At 44.0% G+C, this 22821-nt stretch overlaps 1 protein-coding gene across 2 annotated transcripts in view; it reads left to right on the forward strand.

The window, feature by feature from the left end:
• The window catches only part of LOC135921341 (uncharacterized), a 1279318-nt gene that overhangs the window by 140456 nt on the left and 1116041 nt on the right, over window positions 1-22821 (forward strand). Inside the window, exons 2-3 of one of the 2 annotated variants that reach the window (XR_011508249.1) lie at window positions 7411-7601; window positions 15194-15605. The exons of the other annotated variant lie outside the window; for it this stretch is intronic. The gene's annotated coding sequence lies outside the window, so the exon portion shown is untranslated. Of the gene's footprint in view, window positions 1-7410; window positions 7602-15193; window positions 15606-22821 lie in introns of those variants that run through there. 2 annotated transcript variants of the gene reach the window in all.

The following is a 22821-nucleotide window of genomic DNA, read 5'->3' on the forward strand; positions in this document are numbered from 1 at the left end:
ACATGAATCAGTGGCGGGTTTTTGCATTTTTATGCATCTTTTTTTCTAAATGAATTTTGTCGGTCCTGTTTAAATTGAATTAACGGCAATAGACTTATGGCACATACAAATCAGAGTCAAACAGGTTGGCGAAGAATACACATACTTCTCATGTGCAGGTCACTAGAAAGCAAATACAAAAAATGCACTAGAGTCTTGATAAACGGAAATGGCTTAAACAAGATTGCCGCTTCAACAGAAAAGCGGCACTGCAGGAAAGAAGAACTCGAATTGGAACCAAAATTTTCACATTTCCCTGAAAACAGAAACGCATAATCAAAATCTTAAGATTTTTTCAAAAAGAAGCTTAAAGTGAAATAAATTTTTGCCACACCTGTTTTTTATAAGTCATTCTTAGAAGTAGTTAGAAAGACTAAAGCGATTTGATTCATTTGTAATTCCTAGCTTGTACAGAAGTGAACAGGTTTTCAACTCCTCCCCCCTTCCCTCCCAGACTTGACCCATAGTACATCGAAACGAGGACAAGTGACATTTCAGATGCCTTTCAACGCACCGTTCAATATTTTTCACTCTATGAACGACCGTGTGTGATTAAACAACCACCATTTACTTGAACATTAAGACCTATATTCTTCTTTTGATGCTTCGCAAGAGCATCCTCGCAGCCTATATAAGCCGAGCCCAGTCAAACCAGCAGCCATACACTGTTTTCAAACTGCAGTATAAACTAGTTGGTATATTCGCTACATTATGCTTAACATATATAATAGTGTTAAGAGCCGATATTACATACAGTTCTATGCCTCTTCACATCTCTCAGGAATTGAAGCCTCGGTTAATTATAACGTATTTCCGTAGTACTTTGAGGTTCAATTTAACGAGATGCTAGTGTGTATAATATGTATAGGAAGTACATAAAAGTTAGGACACAAAGCAGTAAGCACAATTTCATGTTCGATTAAGGCAAACTTGCACCAAAATTAAGTACATTGGAGACTCTACCATAAATCCCGAAATACAGGCGCGTCAACACAGTAAAAACAACACAGTTCCAGCACCTCATAAGAAAAGCTAATAATTACAGGAACATTACTCTACTATCATTAACGGTAGGCTAACATACATTTCTTTTGTACTCTTATAAGATCTATGTTCCTTCTCAACTCTGGTGAAGAATATCTACTCGCAGATGCGGTATAGATGAATAAATTTGCTAATTGTAAGCCACAAAATTGGGTACATAGAGATGTTTTATTGCAGGAGCATTCTGGAAGCGCTTTCATTTCTTTCTTTTTTTTTGTACATGTTCGTGCCGTGTAATGACCTTTATGTCTTGTGTTCAGTTCATCAGGCGTATTGTGTTAGAAGCTTCACAATACGGAAGGATGAAAAGCGGCTAATGTGTAGAAGATTAGGCGCTCCCGCCAAGGCACTTTCCCTGTTTAGTTTCAACAGTAATGTGCTGTGAATCGAATCGCTGAAACAGAAAAAGATCAGGAAACACGGCACAGAAATATGCATCATTTGTGCGACGTGCAGTGGAAGGTTCTGGCACCACCACTGATTTTGACGTAAATGTTCCTTCAAAACTTGAAGATGTTAAAGAAAACTGCACATGGTTAACAAACTCTTGTTGTCGTGCTAATTAGTGTGACACTAAATGTATAATGGTGTGAGATGCTTTGCACAAAGAATCAGAAAGACACAGCAAGGCCACGTTCCCTGTGTTCTCTAAATTCCGAGAACTGCCGTATATGCCCTTAGCGAATAAAATCTAATTATCACTCAGATATCAAGAACTATGCTGCTGTTTTTTTGCTGTAAAAAATACCTCCATGATGAACATGTGGCGCTCGAAATTTATAGACATGGTGATTTATTCTCAATGGTAGCCTTATTACACCATGGATTGTTTCTAATGAGACTCGAGTTCTAAGCGCGTGTCTCAAGACATCTGTAATGACGCGAGAGAGGGACACCCTCCCAGAAGCCGCACATTTAGGGTAAGAGAAACATTTAACAATATATCCTAGTATTCGGAGTAAAAATTTGTGCATAGTGGTTTTCTAGAAGACTAGTAGCTAAATTTATTAGTGAACAATTTCCGCAAACTAAAATGACGCAAACCTGCAAATGGTGAGGTACTTGTGCTTTAAGACCTTTACCGCACACCATGAAGCAAAAACATAAGTCAACAACAAAGAAAAAATATATTTAGTACAAAAAATCCTAATTCATCACAACCAGTTTTTGCTGCTCACTATTTGATGCGTTAATTTACTCGTTCAAAAGCTAAACTGGAGATCGTCGCACGGCAATCCTCCCAGCACTGCTGCATTATGCCTGTAAAGGGTACTTTGTTTTGTGCATTGTTGTTATGGGACAAAGCAACTGCCTATGGGTGACGACGAGAGAGGGTGCTTCTTGTAGCCAGTTTTCCAATAAGGTGGGAGAAGGGCAGGTTATGTGCCCTTTGTTTTTTACAACTTGTGCGAAGTACTTAAAAATTACAAAATCAAGATACAGTCACAAGTGTGTTAAGTATTTAGCGTGAGTATAGAAGTGAGACCTAGCATAGCTAACTAAGTGCGCGAATGTACTGCGATAGATACGATGTACTCGTGTTTTCCAGATAATATTTCAGGGCATGATAAAGAAAAGGAGATAATGAAATACAAAAGCAGGCACCTGTGTTTCAGTGAATGAGGCGAAAGAGTTCCAACTTTTTTCTAGCAGGATAAAAAAGAAACATCATAAGGTTCTTATAATTTATGGTCCTACCCGCACTTCCGGTGACCCATCTGACATGTTACTTTGTCGTATGAAATTACGACTGGTCGAGGGGTTGAGTATTTTTGTATATATTTGACAACAACAAAGTTGTCATTTATTTACTAATAATTGGTTAGTTGCACCTAGAAAAAAAACTAGAGTTACTGTATATGCTCCTGGACGAAGTAGAGTCGTGCAATTGTTGCCCATTTACTACTTGCACTTCGATTGGGCAATCATAGTCACAAAAATATAACTGTGCGATGTGAAGAAGCCGTCAATAAAAAACGAATGAAAGCTGTTGGTGATGGCTGCGCCACCGCAACACCAGCTTAGCGATTTCTCTGGCTGCCAACGTCCAGATCCCTACTGCTAAACATAGCTTCTCTTGTTTCCCTGTCTCTCTGCGTGAAATCTTCTGAAAAAAAAACTTATTTCTCTCTATTTTGCACTTGCGCAAGACTGCCGATTGGCGTGATTCGGCAAGTGGCCCCACCGCGCAGCTTTCAATAATGTTTCCGGCAGTAGCCGACGTCTCAGCAGATGCTGCGGGACATTGCTACACGTTAAGAATAAATCGAGCGGCTAGTGTAGCTGAGGTGTGCTTAGGTTCCAGTGAAATTGCCCTCGAGCCTACTTGATAAAGGCCATCGATCACGCTGTTGACCACGGTCGCTGAAACTACAACAAGCTTGGCTCCACGCGAACGTAAAATCTGGCTTTCTCTCATAATCATGCTTTGTTTCACAGGCCAAATGGCAGGCATACGCACATTTGATCCCTGCAAGGGCATATGCACAAACTGTAGGTCGAACGAGAGAAGGACGTTAACCTAAAACTATTCATGACACTTTGACTGCACGCATCCAAGGGGTCGGTCTGATTGGAGTACATCAGCTGGCGGCAGCATACTGTGCAAACTGACATCGGTTGCTGGCAGTTCTTCTTTTATTTAATTTTTGGAATGGTCTATTGTACACTTAAAAACTTGAAAAGTGTAACTTGAAAACGATTTCTGCAGGTGGTCATTTCACCCGAACAAATCCTCTCTATCTTTCCACGGAATACAAGTACTTTAAGCAGTCATAAAGAAAGGTTGAAAAACGACCTGAATTAGCAAGCGTTAAGTTATGTGTATTGCTTTGACTATAGGATCGAGCCTGACTGTAGATTTGTAGTTCAAGTTCTCATGTCAACGAAATTTATAAGTTGGTAAGCTTTTGGAGCATGCACTACATTCGGGCTCAGTGCCGTTAGGAGACTGCAATTGACTCGAGTACTCAATTACCTTTCCTTGACGTACAGAGCCAAGTCAAGAAGGAATGTGCTACAATAAAAGAAAGTACGATCCACGTCATATTATTTTTCATATTTTTAACAGCGTGTAGCACTAACTGACACGTTTGAAGCAGATGGGATATCGAAGTGCAACATGCAGGAAGTGTTTGCGAGGGTATTCTTTGCGCTTTTGAATGCGTTGTCTGATGCGCCTAGTTGTCGCCATTTTGTGTCGTCATTATGGTCGACGTAGTAGTTATTTCATTGCATAGGCTATTAAGAGAGTGGACCATTATTTTCATGATAGATATTTGGCCTTCTTGAAATCTGCACGAGTTTTCCAAAAAAAAAAATGGAGTGTACGCAATGAATATTTTTAGTAGACAGATAGATAAGAGAAAAAAACAGCTGCGGATAATCGTACCCAACATTGGCAATATATTTCATCAAGCAACGATGGGGGGGGGGGGAGCGAGATTACAAACAGGTCCCAGATGACTTCACTAGATTTCCCATCTCAATGGGCAAATCTAATCACATTTACTTTTTTATATATGTTGCGTTGGGTGCTCAGTGCACTCAAAAGTAGATAGTAAAAATGAAAGAACAAGAAGGGTTTACGTTGAATACTTGAAAAGCACAGACACGAGTAATATTATCAGCAATGCCGGAAGACGAAAGGCGCCTTCTCGAAAATGCGAAGAACCAGTAACGAACTACTAATGCGGAGCCGCAAGCATTCAAGCACGTTCCTCCAAACGAAGTTAGGGAAAGACGTGTAGCCATTTGCTTCTGGGCAACAAAAGACGTTATAAATATTATTCACTGTCCTCGTATTTTAATAGTGCTCCACAGTTTAAGCTCGTTTCCCACCTTTCACACCCCTATTCTTTATCGAGCTCTGAAAAGTTGAAGGCAGGCAAACATTCTCTTCCTATTCATCTTCAGGAGCATGCGCAATAAAACAAAATTTCCCGGACCCACAAGCACGTCGCGTCCAGGCTTAGTGATGGCACTTTGGCAGGTTTTATTTTCTAAAAAAAAATATATAATAAATTCAATAACCAAGTTAAAGGAAAATATTGTTCAGTGGTGTCAGCGCGAAAGCACGCTTGGCGTGTTTTCTGTTGGCGTGTCCATCGCCGTCGCTTGTAGTTTGAAGCGATTGTACTACGCGCCATTTGCCTCGGGCGTCAAGTGGTGCTGTCGCGGCTATGTGCTGCGAGCCCTCCTTAACAAGCTTGTCACTTCTCGAGAGGAAAGTTTTACTCCACGCACTGTAAACAAGCGCTATATCTCCGAGAAGCCCCCCGTGGTATCTCTCTCTTGAGGAGATTAGGGGTATTACAAAGCCGCACTAGACCGAGCTGCGGTCTATACCCTCTCTTTACTTTTCGTCAAGGACGCGCTTTCGAAACGGTGTAGGTACACGTCGCTGGCTTGACGGCCTGTACAAAACACCCCCGGCCCCTAAGCAAGGCTCCGCTTGACGCCTGCGAGGAACATGAAGCTTGCGTCGAGTGCACACTTGTAATAGGGAAGCCTGAGCGAACGGCTCGAGCTATGAATGCACGAGAACCGAGGAAGCATGTAGCTTACTCGGGTAGCTGTTAGCCGGGCGTTCTTTATTTTCGTATGCATTACTAAGCGCGTTCATTTGTTCTCTTTTCTCGTTGCACAAACTATCACATTATTCCCTCCCTCTTCGTTTCCTTTGGTGTATCACCTTACTTCTCAAGGATGTCACTGAGACGGGAGTTCCTGATATTATAGTGATTTAGGAAACAATATAGCAAGAAAGGGTGCCAGGGCTCTTGCACGTCTCTTCAATACGACATTGTAAATGATGTTGCGCCTTGGAGCATAGTTCGAATTAAGGCATTTGTGAAGAGTGCAAACAACATTCGCCTTAATATGGTCCAAAGGCTGATAAAATTCATGACTAAAGAACACTCATGAAATTAGGTCAGAAACAACAAATAGTTGGAAGATATCGCGTCGCAGTTACCGCGTTCATGTGAAATATGTGCTTCACATCTGCATCTGCATTTTTTTCTAACATTATTATCTGGCAAAGGAAACTACTACAGTTACTAATTGCCGTCATTATTATACGGGACATTATAAACTTGGTGTGGCTAAAGAAAACGGAAGCTAGTATGTTAGTACATGACCTATCCTAGATTGTGTGGGAATTATCAAACGGATATAGTTCCTTGGTTTCATTGCAAATATGATATCCTAGCATATGTTTCGTTAAACGTTGAGCTACTGAAATATCTGGAATAATTAGAATTATTTAGAAATCACTGATCACCGTACACCAGAGCACAGAATCATAGACTTGATAGAGACCTGCCACGTGACCACGACTTAAGGCGAAATTCCTAGAAACCCGGAAGTAAAGCGTAAATAATTACGTCACATATGATGTTACAAAAAAGAACGTGGCCTAATATTTAACCGGCGAATTAATGGAGAGCAGTTGCATCCGAGTTCCACTCGTGCGTTGTGTTCGCTTAAAGTTACCCTGTAGGCCACCAACGCTGAGGTGGGAGTGCCACTAAAAGAAACGTAAGTCAAAGACTAGGGTCGCCTACCATCGTAGCTTTGCGGAGCATAAACAAAATATGCACCGTACTTATTTGGTATGCTCCGTTATGTTACGATGACGAACGCCAGTTCTTGTAGACTGCGTTTATAGTGTCACAGGCGTTGTTTTGCTCATTGTTGCACCCTCTTGGCGTTATCATTGGAATGATTATGCATAAACGTTTTGCATCGCATAACCAACTTACTAAAGGGAAGGTTGAAAGTTATACTGCGCTTTTGAGAAGGGCAACCAGTTTCTCCTTTCCTATCTGATATTGCTTGAGTAGTCCCAGCTTGTTTTTCATTTATGCAGGTACAGTTTGTTTTTCATTTATGGAACGAAATCGTGCTACGGTGGGTTTGTTTCTTGTGGCATGAAAACCATCTATTTGGTGACCACGCTGAATATCTGATGATGTCCCCTGGACACCCATATAATCTACACGAACCGACAGCACTTGACGGTCAGAATTTTCCCAAATCCCGCTTGTAAAAGACCACGTAGTTTCTGCGGGACCTATATTCACTATCATTTGGGCTCTTCACGACTTTTTTTCCAACTTTGTCGCTAAAGAAGAGTTTCAGCTTTAAGGTTGCTCAAATCGCCTCCCAACTGTTGTAATTTAGCAGCGTCGTGGTAAATCACACAGAATCGAGCCGTGAGTGGCATAAGTTTATCCTTCAGCAGCTGTAGCACTTTATTCTGACCTTCGGGGTTTTTCGACAGTGAGCGTAATGCTCTAAGGAGCCTTCGTTTGTGCCCTGCAGGGAACGGTCCCGCATTTATCTCGACTTCGCTGGATAAGAACAAGCACCGTACCATCAGAGACAGAAGCGCCCGAAATGCCTTTAAAATTTCCTATAAAAGGCATTGAAAAACCAGGATATACAACATTTGAAAAGTTGGGTTTCTGGGCCGTGACATGTGACCAGTCATTTTGATAAATGGAATCATGCAGGTAAGGCATACTTACTTGACGTGCAAGACACCGTAAGTATCCAGTCCCTACGACCGCACCGAAACGTACTGATTTGTTTTCTAGGCATTCAGCGTACAACTACTATACCCTGAGCTACACACACAGTGTAAATAGTCTGCACACGCACGTACCTTAATAAATATGCACGTACATATACACAATTGATGTAAACTAACAATGCAGAAGTTCTTGTTAAGGAATCCATGTGAACTCACGAGGTGACAGAGCTGTGTTTGGCAAAGCGTTGTTTGTTTTGTTGGTGCATTTATTTTTCTGGCACAATTGTGACGTGATGGATGCTGATTCCAGGCAAAGTGTTAAGAATATGTTCAGCGCTAGTCTACGGAAAACCCGTAGTGGGACATGGAACACGATTCAGCCACCAATCTTCACGAAGCAAAATTGAGAAAGAATTTTTAATGGTACTATAGGTATCATCAAGTTAGAGGTTCGTTCTCAAGAAAATGCTAGTTTCAGCTATCCTTCGTCATCGTATCTGCTCAAAATGTGCGGCGCGCGAGACAGTCATTGCATGGAGATTGGCGTGTTATTGAGCGCATAACATTAGAAGATCTAACGTTTAACAGGGATGCTTGCTTATATGGCATCTAGAAAAGGCCGACTGATTGTATGTAGCTGCATGGAATATTCAGACAATTCCTAGAATAATTAGTTTGTAATTTGAGTAAGGGATATTTACGAGGTAGTTCCTGTAACTTTGAAGTAAAGGTTGCACAAAGGCTGTATATTGCCTATTACCCTGATTTTATTTAGGTTGCTTTTTTATAGTCATAGTTCACCTCAATTAGAAACAGCAGCACATGATGGCTTAGATGAGTTGCTGAATTGATTATCTCTAAGTTGACTTGAATGAAATGCTTCCGAAATCCAAGTATATTGGTTTAAACCTATGAAACAAGTCTGGTGACACTAATATTTCCCTTCGTTTAGATATTTCTGCCATTCAACGTGTGTCTGCATTAAATTTGTAGGTGTGACGTTTTAAAAAAAATGTTACTGTACTCCTCACGTAAATAAAGTGCATCATAATATTGCCGGTTCTAGCAGTATGTTTGGTGTTACGGGCACCTCGTTACGGCTTACGTAAAAACGTCAATTTACTCACGACTTCTCGTCTACACTACTGCCTAGTAATTTGGTGCACCATATGCAACGCAAATATAAATAAGTTGACAGTCATTAAACAACGATCTGTCCACTACATACACAACCTTTCATGCAACGATCACACAGCAGAGGTGTATTAAAACTTGAGCACTAAAAATCATCACCTATTTAATCTGAACCTGGGGACCTATAACGTAACACTATTCAAATCTGGGGCCCATGGCGCAAAGCTATTCCAATGTGTTTTTATTCCAATCTCCTAATGTCAAATTTGCGTAATCGCCGACGAAAGCATCGGGCGGTCACCCGCAGGGTTGTCTGAACAGACCAATCAAACGCTCTCCTCGTTCATAGGAGGTCACTTTTGTTTGCTTGAAAAACGAATAACATTCCCTACAATGAGCGGCTTGTCTTATCTAATTGGCTCACAAGAGGCGAGGAGCGCGCTCAAGTTGAGAAGGATTCGATACGGCCGAGCCACTGCACTGAAAATCGATAACCGGATGAAGAGGGTGGTGCCGGCGTCTGCGATTGGTCCGCTTTCCCTTACTTAGCTTGCGTTGGCTCGTCGACAATCGCGGCGGCATACAACGGAAGCACAGCAATGACGCTAAAACGGATCCTCAGCAAAGGATAGTTGGCAGAACAATGTCGTAAATGGGCCGAAAGTGCTCGAAAATGTTACACGGTCACGTAGAAAGTTTTATTACACACAAATAAACCCATGCTCTTCGACAGGTGCGAGTAGCCAGTGCGTGAGTGATCGGCGGCAGCCATCTTTTATTCCTTTCGGAACGGGGCAGCCTGTGGCTATTCAGAAGAAAATTCAGTTTTGTTCGGCATATTAATGTATCTTGATCGCGTACACGTCCCTTTGAAGCGGTATGTTTTTGCGGTTTTGTGACGTCGCGTGAGAGGCAGGTGCAGTGGGCGCAGCGCGAAAAACTTTTGACCAATGGCCGAGAGCTAATAGCGAAGAGGCGTCGAAACAGAAATAACCATATTTCTTTTGTTCGGTCAAATATTGCATAATGCGTGTGCACACATTCTATCAGATAGGAAGCTATCGCGGTTTTCGTGACGTCGCGTGACAGACAGGTGAAAAGGGGGTGGTCCATGAAGTTTTTGACCAATCGCGGAAGGCTTGATTGCAAAACTGGAATAGAAAAGTTTGGAATAGTTTTGCGTTATAGCGCCCCTGTTTTCATTGCAACCTTCTGTCATCAAGTTTACGTAAATGCCGCCGCAAGCATCGGGCGGTTTCCCGCAGCGTTGCCTAAAAGAGCCCAATCAAACGCTCTCCTCGTTTACGCTTTTGTTTACTTTCAAAACTAATAACATGAAACACACTGAGTGGTATTTCTTATCTAATTGGATAACAAGAGGCGAAAAGCACGCTCAAGTGCTGCTCGCTCAAGTTGAGAAGTTTTCTGTGGGGCCGGACCAGTGCAGTGGAAATAGATAACCGATTGAAGAAGATGGTGTCAACTTCTGCGGTGGGTCCGATTCCCCTTACTTAGCTTGCGGTGGCTGGTCAAAAATAGTGGCGCCGTGGAATGGACGGTTAATAATGGCGCTAAATGAGATCCTTAACGAAGAAAAGTTGGCCGAGAGATGTCGTGTACTCGGGTGATATCGTGTAAACGGCTCGATAACGTTTACTGCCACGCAAAAACATTTATTCTACGCAAATAAAACCATGTTTTCCGTCAGGTACGGGAAACCAGTGCCTGAGCGATTGGAGGGCAGCCACCTTCTGTTCCTTTCAGAACGGAGCGGTATCCACGTTAAAAAAAAACTCAGTTTTGTTCATTATATTACTGCATCTTTAACGCGTACACTTCGCTTTCACGCGGAGAGATTTTGCGGTTTTGTGACGTCGTGTTACAAAAAGGCGAAGTGCGCGCAGCCCGAAAACCTCTAACCAATAACAGAGGGCTAATGGTGAAAAGACATCGAATCGAAAATTATTATTTTTCTTTTGTTAGGTCTAATCATGCATAATCAGTGTGTACACTTCATGTCACACAGGTAACTATCGGAGTTTTCGTTACGTCGCATGAGAGACAAGCGAAGTGAGGCTGGCGCGAAAATTTTTTGACCGATCGTGGAGGGCTGATTACAAGATTCGAATAGAAAAGTTTGAAATCGCTTTAAGCTATAGCGCCGCTGGGTACATACATACACTGTCAAATACACAAAAATGAGCTTGCATTTTTAGACATCTACTTATCTCATAGCAAGCTATGCGAGCTAACCTGTAGCCACTTTCAAGTACCCATCTGTAGTGTCAGATAAATAATTAAAAATAATTGAAAGAACCTCTTGTGAAATCGAAAAAACAGTTCTTTGATCACACGCTTGCCAACTTTCTTAAAAGTTCACCACACAAATTTTGGCGTTACTTCAGTGAAAGAAAGGAAAAAGTTGAACAGATCGAACATGAAGGGAAAATGCTGACACGAGTTGAAGACTTAGCTGATGCTTTCAATCGCTTCTTTCAATCTGTTTATACGACAGACAAAGGTGATAAGATAGGCGAATACATGAACGGCGACATGAGGACCGCAATGGAATCAGTTATTGTCAGCCGTGAAGGTGTTTTACAATTGCTTCTTGAAGTAGACGCGAAGAAGGCAAGCGGACCGGATGGTCTACCAACTGAATTTTTGAAACGATATGCCGAATGGGTTTCCTTTTACTTAGAGATAATATATGCGAAGTCAATTGAAACTCGTTCACTTCCACAAGACTGGCGCAATGCAATAGTAATCCCTGTTTTTAAAGGTGGCAACCGTATGCAAGTAAACAATTACCGACCCATATCCCTGACGTCAGTTTGCTGCAAGGCTCTAGAACACGTTATTGCAAAGCATATTATTAGTTTTCTTGACACTAACGAGTTACTTTCCACAATTCAGCATGGATTTAGGAGCGGTCTTTCTACGGTGACACAGTTAACAGAAACACTCCATGATTTCTACCTGAACATGGATGCACACCTACAAACAGACGTAATAAGCGTTGATTTTAGGAAAGCTTTCGATAAGGTTTCTCACCGTAAATTACTTTTTAAGCTCGATAAAATAGGAATAGGTAAAGAAGTAATACAATGGATAGAGGCCTATTTATCTATGCGTCAACAGTCCGTAAGGATTGAGGATTGCATTTCAAATCCATTGCGTGTGTACTCTGGGGTTCCCCAAGGTTCCGTTTTGGGACCAATACTTTTTTTGTTGTTTGTTAATGATATCGGTGCACTAGTCGAACCGCCTGTTAAAATGAAACTTTTTGCTGATGATTGTTTGATTTATTCGCCAATAGGTTGCGAAGATGACCAAATTAATCTAAATAGATGCTTACAGGCATTAGACGAGTGGTTTTTAACATGGGACATGGAAATAAACTATAGCAAAACAACATTTACGCATATTCGCTCAAGCAGGAGCAAATTTTCCTTCATATACCACATCGGAAACCATCCTCTGAATAATGCAGCTTCTTTCAAATACTTAGGAGTCAGTATTATGCACACATTGCAAGGGCACTCACACGTTGATAATATATGTTCTAAGGCAAACCAAAAACTATACTTTTTAAAGAAAAAACTGGAATGCGCTACACGGGACGTGAAATTAACGGCCTACAAAACTTTTGTACGACCAGTCTTGGAGTACGCTTGTGTTGTGTGGTCCCCTCATCAGAAAGTCCTGAAAGCAAAAATAGAAAGAATACAAAGATTGGCAGTCCGTTTCATATGCGGTAAATACCGACGCATGGAGTCTGTTACAGCCTTGTTAAAATCGTGTGAACTAGAGCCTCTGGAGGAACGCAGAAGTAAGCATAGGCTAAAGTTTCTTTTTAAAATCATGAGTGGGCGAACGAAAATAAACAAGGATCTATATCTACAACCCCCAGGATGGAGATGCGATCGTCTAAACAATAGCAGAGCTATTCAACCTTATTTAAAACGTACTGATGCTTTTCGTTTCTCCTTTTTTCCTGACACAATTGAAATGTGGAACAGATTGCCTGATGCAGTTGTGAGCAACGAGGGCTCTGCCGAATTTGAAAATGCGTTGGATACTTTCTTTTACGAGAATGTATACTAAATTGTTGCTGCGAGCACTTTTGTTGACTTTTCTTTGTATAACTACTGTTATTTGCTTTTGTTAACTTCCAAGAGCGCCAGTGCATTTGTAGGTTACATAGAAAGAAAATTATGTATCACATATTCTTGACACATCACCCTCCCTGTAATGACCCCAACAACGGGGTTGACAGTATCAAATAAATAAATAAATAAAATAAATAAAATAAAAGCTTAAGCACAATATTCAGAAGTGCCTGGCGAGTCCCAGTTAACGAAGCAACCGGCATTTGACAGTGAGTTCTGCTTTCTGCGACTTCATCTGCTCTTAGGTGAGCATCATATGGGTTTAAGCTATCCCCCACGCTCTAAGAAAGGTTTTTTTTTTACTTTGACGTTTTCACTAGCACACACTAAGGCTCTGAAACGTGGTACTGCCACCGGACCACCGAAGAGCTCCCTCCGCAGGTCGTGCCACCACCAAGGGGTAAATAGCTCAGTGACGCCACTTCAGCGATTATTTAATGCGGTTGGCCCCCGCCACATTCTGGTGGGCATCACTGACAAGCTTTTCATAGAGAAGCGTGCGTTTGGTACCTCAGGAGCGAGAACTGCGAGCAAGGCGAGGGTCACCCCCCTCATCACGTATGTACGCAGGGTAACGCATCCCCCGAGGAAAATAGCTGAAAGAGCTGGAGTCGAAATTGCGTTTTCCGCACCGAATAAGCTAGGCACGTTGTGGAGGCAACGTCAACCACACCGAGCAAGTTGGCAGCAAATAAGCACGCGCAGCACTTCGTTGCCGGTGTGATTGGGGTTCTGTGCGAAATCCTGCTGACTGGCCATAATGGCCAGTCAGCAGCCGGTGTTAGTGCTTGAATTTATTAGTCAGTTGAGACACACGGTTTGACTCCATTTTTGACAGTCTTTAAAGAAACATGCTTTTTTTAGCAGCAATTTTGTAGGAAATTTCGTAAGTTATAGCTTGCCTGGAATACTGGCATTTCGTTCATCTTGACCTCCCTAACGCTGCTGAGATCTGCGGTTCATTTTACAGTCAAGCCGTGTTTGCAGTACGGCACGTCCAATCCCCTGCTCGTGTTTTATCCTACTCACTCACAGAACGACATTGAGATTTACTGAAAGGCCAAAGTAGCCGAGTCTGGATTCACGGCCTTTGTGTCGACTAGCATCGTATTCAATTCTCAAATATAATATTGCCTCGACATTGAGCAATACCGTTCTCCACTTCCCCAGCAACCAAAATTGTCACAAGGTCGTCACTGCCAAGGTACACACCACTCATATTTATGTAAAACACAAGTAACTAACAGCATTTTCTTTTTGTTCTAAAGTATTACATGAATGTATTTCTTTGCAGCCATGGATTTCTGACTATCTACATGATTTATTTATTTTCTGGGAGTCCTATAACAAATTGGAAAAAATTGTTCTCACTTCTAGTGCTTTTCCTTTCTCCATTCTTAGTTCTCCCTTCTGCTTAGATAACAAAGCGCTCTCGAACGAAAAGACCCTTGGACCATGGCCTATGCATTCTTGTATGCAAATGGCAGCAAAAACTATTCTGCCCTTCGTGAAGGATACTACTCGCTTGTACGAACGCTTGTGACAGTAGAGATTCCTCTGCGACTGACTCTGTGAATGATCGACTCTATTATTTTTTATCTGTCCTTATATATTCTTCCCTGTTCCCCCTCCCCAAGTGTACGGCAGCCAACTGGGCACGTCCTTAATAACACTCCCTCTTCGTTTCTCTCCCTCTCTCTTGGAATGTGACCCTCTTTTTGGGTAACTGTGCTGCCTGCGTAGCATATATTAATAATGTATATGTATGTATATATATATATATATGTATATATATATATATATATATATATATATATATATACGCGTCAATACGCAGTGGGCGTTGCTCTTAAAATACATTAGGCCTCTTCACTTAGCAGCAGAGCGTCGGCCTCATGAAATTGAGAGAGAATTCCATCCCACGTGTTTATTCTCGTGGGCGTTATTCACATTATTCATTGATTCATTCATTCATTCATTCATTTGAAGACCTGTGCTAATGCACGTGTATTCGCACATTAGCACATGTATTCGTACATGTCGCTGCATGCGATGCGTACATGCTCAATACGTGCGCTGCATTCTGCAGATGCTGGTCTCAGTGTCGTTTCTTCAGTAAAACAATATCGATACAAGGGAATGTTGTGCCAAGACGTTTAGATAGCACTTATGCAAGTCTGCTTAAGATGATGACGTCACAGGAACTGCAGCTGACACCCTGTTCTATATCCATACTAATATTTTTTTTATTTTATAATATTATTAGATATGGAAACATACAAGCACACAAAGGAAGCAGAGACGGAGCAAGCTGACAACTGCCACCGAGACGGGCACAACGCCTACCTACTTACTGGCGCCTACCTACTGGCGGAATGCCTTGTCGGGCTGTTCAGCCATCGACGGCATGTCCACGGCCTGTACGGGGAGCATCGGAAGGCCTCCATAGATGTGAAGTGCATAGATGTGAAGTGCATACGCATTCAAAACAAACACTATGTCAAGCAGCACTCCGTTAGGCAGCTGGAAAAGATATTTCCTTCTAAGCAAACCAGTTTCCCACACAATCATTTCGTTTGCACGTAAACATGCGCTTAGTACACCCCAAACAAACATCTTCTAAGCCACACTTTTTGTTATAATTTTAATGGCATTTATTCTAGACAATGCTGCAAGTGTTTCACACCGCCAGTTCACCGTAGTCTCCAATAATGAGTCAATATTTCGGCACAGTGCTTAAGCTTCAAATAGAGGCATCGTCCGCGAAGCCGTCAATGTAAAATAAACAAACTAAATCCCAAAAGCCTGCTAAGCTCCTGCTTTCTGCAATACACGTCGCATTTGGCGCTTACTAGAGTTGTTGCAAACTCTCCTCTAGGAAAACGGAAGGATTACCGATTGTGGTTTACAATAGCAATGCACAATTATTTCTGCCTTAGAAGAGTGTGCTACTCTGTAACAACTACACAATAGTACAGTATACTAAGGAGCATGATATCGACGCAAATAAAATTTTGCAGCGTAATCACAACCTCAACGATATTTTTTTTTCTGTCGGCCGCATAGGGAACGACGCCTTTCACTTATAGCCACACAGACTTCGGCATTGCGATAAAGCCTCAACGTACGACGCATCATGGATGCATGCTATTCACTGGTGCACACTTCTTGTGAAAGAACGCTCTCAATTTTTTTATTTATTTTGCGTTGAGGCAGGAGTGTTAAGAAAAGATGATACAACGAATCTCGCATGTACTCTCAAAGAAACACGAGAACGTACTCGAGAGTCTGGGCCGCAGCCTGTAACTTGAAAATGGAGGTTGGAGAGTGCATTCGGGTGGATTTACAGCGATGGTTGTCTTGGAAACCTTCCGAAAGAAGCCGTCCTCAGAAATTGACTTGTACGAAAACAGCCGACAACTGCTACAATGCGCGCATAATACTTTAGGCGATCCTGTGCGCTTATCCCGTTCCAGACAAGGAGCGCAGAGACGCCAGCGCTAAAGGCGCAAAATAATAATAATAATAATAAAAAGACTGAAGGCCACAGAATCACCATGGCCTTGCGGAACTGCCTTACGCGTCTGCCGGAAGATGAAGTCCGCGCTTCGTGAGAGACTCCGCTCTAAGATGATGCAGGAAGCAACATGGTCTGACGCACAGATAAAGACAAAGGCTGAGGAAAAGACGAATTCGCAGAAAGGAGCCACCTGCAGGTAAAAGTGTGCTGTGCTGCTGCAGCTGCACCTCTTGCAAAGCTTCCCTGCGGGGTGAGACTTTGAAGAGAGCTTGACAACACGAGTTAAAGAAAGCGTATTAAGTTTACCTTCGAATATTGCGTATATAGGCTTGTGAAAAACTTCATGTCCAAAGAGTGTTTAAAATGTTAGAGACAGCATACAGACGGCACCCGGGATAGTGTGAACAATGCTGGTGCATTTATTTTCGCCTTCCAGGCCACATTAAAGAAATGTCGGAGTGTTTTCGTCTTCTAGTCGTTTTTTTTATGTGCTCGGTGCTATGCCACGCTATCTACTAATAGAGCATTCTTCATCATTTTTTGCTTTTCGTACTTATTCGTGCCCTAGCTTAGATTACATTTTAATTACTGATTTTGTTCCTTGCCCGATACCAACAGTAGTTTTTAAGCTTTTCTTCAGGCACGAATTTTACCGCGTAACACTCAGTCTCTAATACCACTTATTCTGGCGGGTTCAACTCCGTGCAGCTCAAACTTCATTGCCCCTATTCGACTTGTCATCGTAGAGGAAGTAGGATCACTCGTTTCATAGGTCTTAAAGACCCGGTTTTCCGTCGATGTAACATGTCATCTGGTTGTTTACAACTTCTGTAGCAATTATTGCAAAACTATCAATCTACACACTATAGTTTGCGATCTTCTTGCATCAATATACCGCATTAGGCATCAAAGCACCACAAGTTACGATAAACACGTACTATTTGGCGCCATTCGGACTCTGCTTGTAGTTACTACTCTTAAGTATTTACGGTTGAAATTTTGGTATGAGGTAGCATTCGTTTAGATGTTAAATGAACACCATTTGCCCATCAGGGACTCACTTTTTTTTGTTGTTGTTGTATGAGTGTTTTCACTCGTACGTTTCATTTATACGTCATGGTTCTCTTGCGGAGTACACATGTTGCAATTGGTTATTCCTGATAAAAAGAGTTTCTCCCTCTCTATTTCCCGAGCGCTTCCGCAATAGTGGCGATAGAATCATGCTATCACGTTTGAAGACTGCGTGCACCCCCTCTCTAAACTAAATTGCGCTCACGTTCCTTGAGCCACAGCCGTTCGGATTGCCCCCCCCCCTCCCCAAGAAAAAAAATATATATATAATTGGCCCACTGGCGACTTCGCGGCATGATAAGCGGGCAAAACGAGGAGCTTCGCCAGCGCCCTTGAAAGGAAGTCTCCCTAAACATTCCATGGGTACGGCGCCTGGATAATGCAGGAGATCAGACTGGAGGAAAACCGTCGGCACGCCCAAAGAAATGATTATATCGATTTAGCTCGACATTTACCGTCACTTCCGCTCTGACCGGCGTCCGCACAATGGTGCGGTATTCCACAGCGGCTCAACAGGAACGGCAACGAGTTTTCGCACAACGATCGCACCAGTAGCGGAAGCGCGCGGAAAGCTAGCGCTGACTCTGGCAGATCCGGTTGAACGAAGCGTGACGGTGCGTCAACTTGGCTTCGTCGCCATGGTAACCAAGCGATTTGTACAGTCGCGATCAATTTGAAGCTGATCGCTAGAGCGGCGACCAAAACTAGGAGCAGCTCCCCGTTACGTCATCACCGACGGTCGAGATGGAAACAACAGATAGCTCCCCTCTCTCTCTTTCGGTGTTCCCTGAAAAGCTGTCACTCCCGTCACCGTTCAGGGCATAACCTGCGAATTCATTTCGATTGCGTTATGAGCCTTTGCACGGAGACGTCATTGTTAGCAAAGATATGCATGAGGAAGCGACGCACACAGATCATTGCCATGAAAGGGAAACAGACGCAAAAATGTGGCGAGTTGGTCTTGGGGGTGATGGTTGCAGCCTGAAAGAGCATAATAGCGGAAGAAGGCAGCGCAATTTTTTTCTTCGCAGTTCCGAAATCGGCCGCTATGCTTCTTGGAAGGCCCGCCGGTCGATGCTCGCGCGATCACCTTCAAATTGATCGCGACTGTACGTATCAAGGGCTCTTCAAAGCCTTCTTGCGCGGTCTGTAGATGCGCTTTGATATTTTGGCAGCAACACGACAACAACGGCACGGCCGATGCCAAAGAGGACCACGTAAATGTGCCCCGAACGCTTGTCATCATCATCATCATCATCAGCCTGGTTGCGCCCACTGCAGGGCGAAGGCCTCTCCCATGCTTCTCCAACAACGCCGACGAACGCTTGTACATATTTGATAAGAAAATATAGTGCGTGTGGGTGCGTTTCTCTTCCCTGTGATTTCTTGCCAGTCGTGAATGTGTGAGCCTTCGAAGATCAATTTTAGAGGCAACCCGACGTTCCTTCCCCGAGGCTTCCTTTTTTTTTATCGCCACAGCGCAAGCTTCAATGGAGTCTCGTGTCGGGTCTCGGGAGCAAGAAAGAACTTCCTGTATTTTGTTTAATCCAAACACACGTTAAAGCTTCGGTGCCTTGGTAATGAGAAAATGTCCTTCCTACACATGTGCAGGCATATTTTCATTTCTAGGCGCAAATCACGTCCACAGCTCTCCGCTCCCATTAGGAGCATGAATAACATTGCAGACTGGCCATCCTCCACGGTTTTATCAACAGCGTTTCTTCTCTAAAGCAAATCTTTCTTAGCCAATCATGCTGGACATTTCTGACAGTGGCTGCTTCCGCCTTGCCGAATAGCTCACATATAGGACAGCACATATGTATCGAGTCGGCACATACGTCTAGCGTAACCCAACCAATCGACATGCCTTTGGCATATGCCGCAACAGGTCGGCCTACTTTTCGCCGCTGTTCTCTTCGAAGTTACGCGAAAAAGCGACAAACGCTACTGAAATATCCTGACTGCAACAAATGTACAAATTCAAGATGAGCACTTTTCTTTTAATCAGACCAATTCACTTCTTTGCTTTTGTTTCGCTGCATCACCGGTTTTGTGGTCAAGCTTTCTCCACTGAGGGAAGTCGCTCCCGTGCTACCCAGTGGCGTGATTCGTTCGACACCTAACGCCTAGTTTAATAGCACTTTTCAAACGCACTCCTCTGCGACTCCTGTGGGTGCGAGGAGACCATCGAGCACCTATTGGGTAGCTGCCCTCGCTACGATGTCCAACGCCTCTCTCTGCGGGCAACTTTACGCAGACTGGACTCGAGACCTTTTACCGAGTCAAAGATGCTCGGACCGTGGCCACACCCGTCACTGGCTCGAAAAGCGATTCGTGCACTAGTGCAGTACTTGAAGTGCACGGGCTTAACAGACCGTTTATAGTGTCCTTGTGTTTGGTGTCCCTCCCACACGTACTCAGTGTTTACTCTCTCCCTTTCTTCCACTTTTTATTACCCTTTCCCCCACCCCCAGTGTAGGGTAGCAAACCGGATGCTGTTCTCCCCGCAGGGGCGTCTGCGCAAGCAGGCGTTTGGTGCGTTGCGACACCACGGACCCGAGCACACGAGGGTCGGACCCTCCCGCGTGTAGCCGTGCGCGGCTTAGCCGTGTCCGGGGAAAAGAGGATCCTGGGGGTTGAGCCGATGCCGGGTGTTCGGACCTATAAGGCCCCCCGGCGGAGGCAACACACCCCTTTGGCCTCGGCTTCACGCAGACGGCACCCCCGGACTGACCCACCCGGGGGAAATCGGTAGTTGCCTTTTCCTGTCTCTCTCTCCCTCCAGCCTTCGTCTTTCTCTCACTTTCCACCTTTCCTGTCTTCTCCTAGCTTCCGTTTACTTCCAATTTTTCCAGGCAGCAAGGGTTAACCTTGTGTGAATAACCAACCTAGGTTATCTCATATTTGGTTATAGTGATAACGTACAGCTGGCGTTTGCAGGACCTGTTTTTACAGTCCCTGTAACGTCCCCTTGTAGGGCTCCACGGTGGGTGGTTGGCGTTATCGCCGAAAATTACATTATTCTATGGCTAGTTCCTTCCCTCCCCTCCTTGATCGCCCTCACAAAAGAGGGCGCACCGAAGATGTGTTCAAGTTCTTTGGTCGTGAAAGACCCAACTTCCCACGGTATCATGTCATCCACTCTGAAAAATCCGATAAGCAAGCACGAAATATCTCCCCTTTTCTAGTTTCTAAGTCCTTAACTGATGTCCTTGGTCCAGGCTACAAGGTATCAAGGCTGGCAAGTGGCGATCTCCTGTTAGAACTACATGACCAGAAACAATACGAAAAGTTGCCCAGTCTAGTGTCATTTGGGGATGTTCCATTGACAGTAACTCCTCACCGCACTCTGAACACCACCCGCGGCGTTGTGTCTGATGACGATTTGCTCCAGCTGACAGAAGCTGAGCTCTTGGAGGGCTTCATTGAGCAGAACGTTGTCAATGTCAGAAGAATTAAGATCAGAAGGGATGGTAAAGAAATTCAAACGAAGCACCTAATACTCACATTCGGTTCAAGTATTCTGCCCGAGTCTGTAGAGGCCGGGTACATCAAGCTCCGTGTCAGACCATATGTACCGAACCCCCTAAGGTGTTTCAAATGCCAGCGTTTCGGCCACAGCTCGCAGAGCTGCCGAGGCCGCCAAACATGTGCGAAATGTAGTGCCCTTGAACACGCCACTGAAGCATGTAATAACTCTCTCCACTGTGTAAACTGTGACGGGGATCACGCCGCGTACTCGCGGTCGTGCCCCTCATGGAAAAAGGAAAAAGAAATTGTAACTATAAAAGTAAAAGACAATATTTCGTTCAAAGAGGCACGAAGGCGGGTATCATACCTGCCCAAGAAAACCTTTGCCGATGTGGCGCGTCAGGGGGCAGCGTCACAACGGCCTCCGGCGGCTGTCCGACCCTCAAGCAGTGAGTTGGCAGTTACGCCATCTGCCCCCGCGGCGGTTGCAGCTAGCGCTGCTCCGTCAACCGAGGAGAAGGGATCATCGACCCCGAAGGTGGGTGCAGCCGAGGCTGCCTCAACCTCCCAGGTCCCTTCCAGCGCTGGCAACGGCCGGCGCAGCCAAATCCCCCAGGGAACCCCATCGACCTCCGGGCTGGTGGGCGCAGGGGTCTTGCCCTCCAAGGCGAGACTCTCCCTGGTGACTTCTCGCTCGCAAGAGCAGGTGTCCGGCGCCTCACAAGAGGCAATGGACACTACACCTATCCTCCAGGGGCGCCAAGCGCCTAAGGAGCGGCGAGGTTCACTCGAACGCTCCAGAAAGGGCAAAACTCCCGTTACAGGGCCTCGAAAGGGCTCTGTAATTTAATCACAGTAATTTCCATAAACACTAATTCTGTTTCTGTACACACAGCACATATTATCACCCAATATGGATACACAAATAATTCAGTGGAACGTCAGAGGTCTTCTCAGAAACCTTGATGACGTGCAAGAGCTCATTCAAAAACACAATCCAACAGTGCTGTGTCTACAGGAAACACACTTAAAACCAAAACACACTAATTTTCTTCGACAGCACATTACTTTCCGCAAAGATCGCGATGATGCTATGGCATCATCTGGCGGTGTTGCCATTGTAATTCAAAAAAGCATAGCGTGTCAATGTTTACAGCTACGAACGGCCCTCGAAGCAGCAGCGGTTCGAGTTGTCCTGCTGAACAAACTCATCACTATTTGTTCGATTTACGTACCCCCGCTTTACCAACTAAACAAACATGAATTTCAGTCCTTGATAGATCAATTGCCAGAACCTTATCTTGTTCTTGGCGATTTCAATGCACACAGCAGCTTGTGGGGAGACTCTCGTATTGATGCGCGAGGTCGTCTCGTTGAGCAGTTCCTTTTTTCTTCTGGAGCGTGCCTTCTTAATAAGAAAGAACCCACATATTACTCTCTTGCAAACAGAACCTTTTCGTCAATAGATCTTAGTATAGTTTCCGCGTCTATACTGCCCGAACTCGAATGGGAAGTTACAAATAATCCCTACGGAAGCGACCACTTCCCCATACTATTAAGAACACTTAAAGAAAATGAATATCTACCACAGGCTCCTAGGTGGAAGATTGACACAGCAGACTGGGAGGAATTCCGAAATTTAACTAGTATATCATGGGATGACATGTGTTCTTTAGAAATCGATGCTGCTGTGGAATACTTCACAGCCTTTATAATGGATGCCGCATGTAAATGCATACGTGAAGTAAGTGGCTCGGCATGCAAACGGCATGTCCCGTGGTGGAACGATGAATGTAGAGTCGCACGTAGGAATCAAAACAAGGCGTGGGGGT

The sequence above is a fragment of the Dermacentor albipictus genome, chromosome 9, assembly GCF_038994185.2.
Source record: "Dermacentor albipictus isolate Rhodes 1998 colony chromosome 9, USDA_Dalb.pri_finalv2, whole genome shotgun sequence".
NCBI lineage: Eukaryota > Metazoa > Arthropoda > Arachnida > Ixodida > Ixodidae > Dermacentor > Dermacentor albipictus.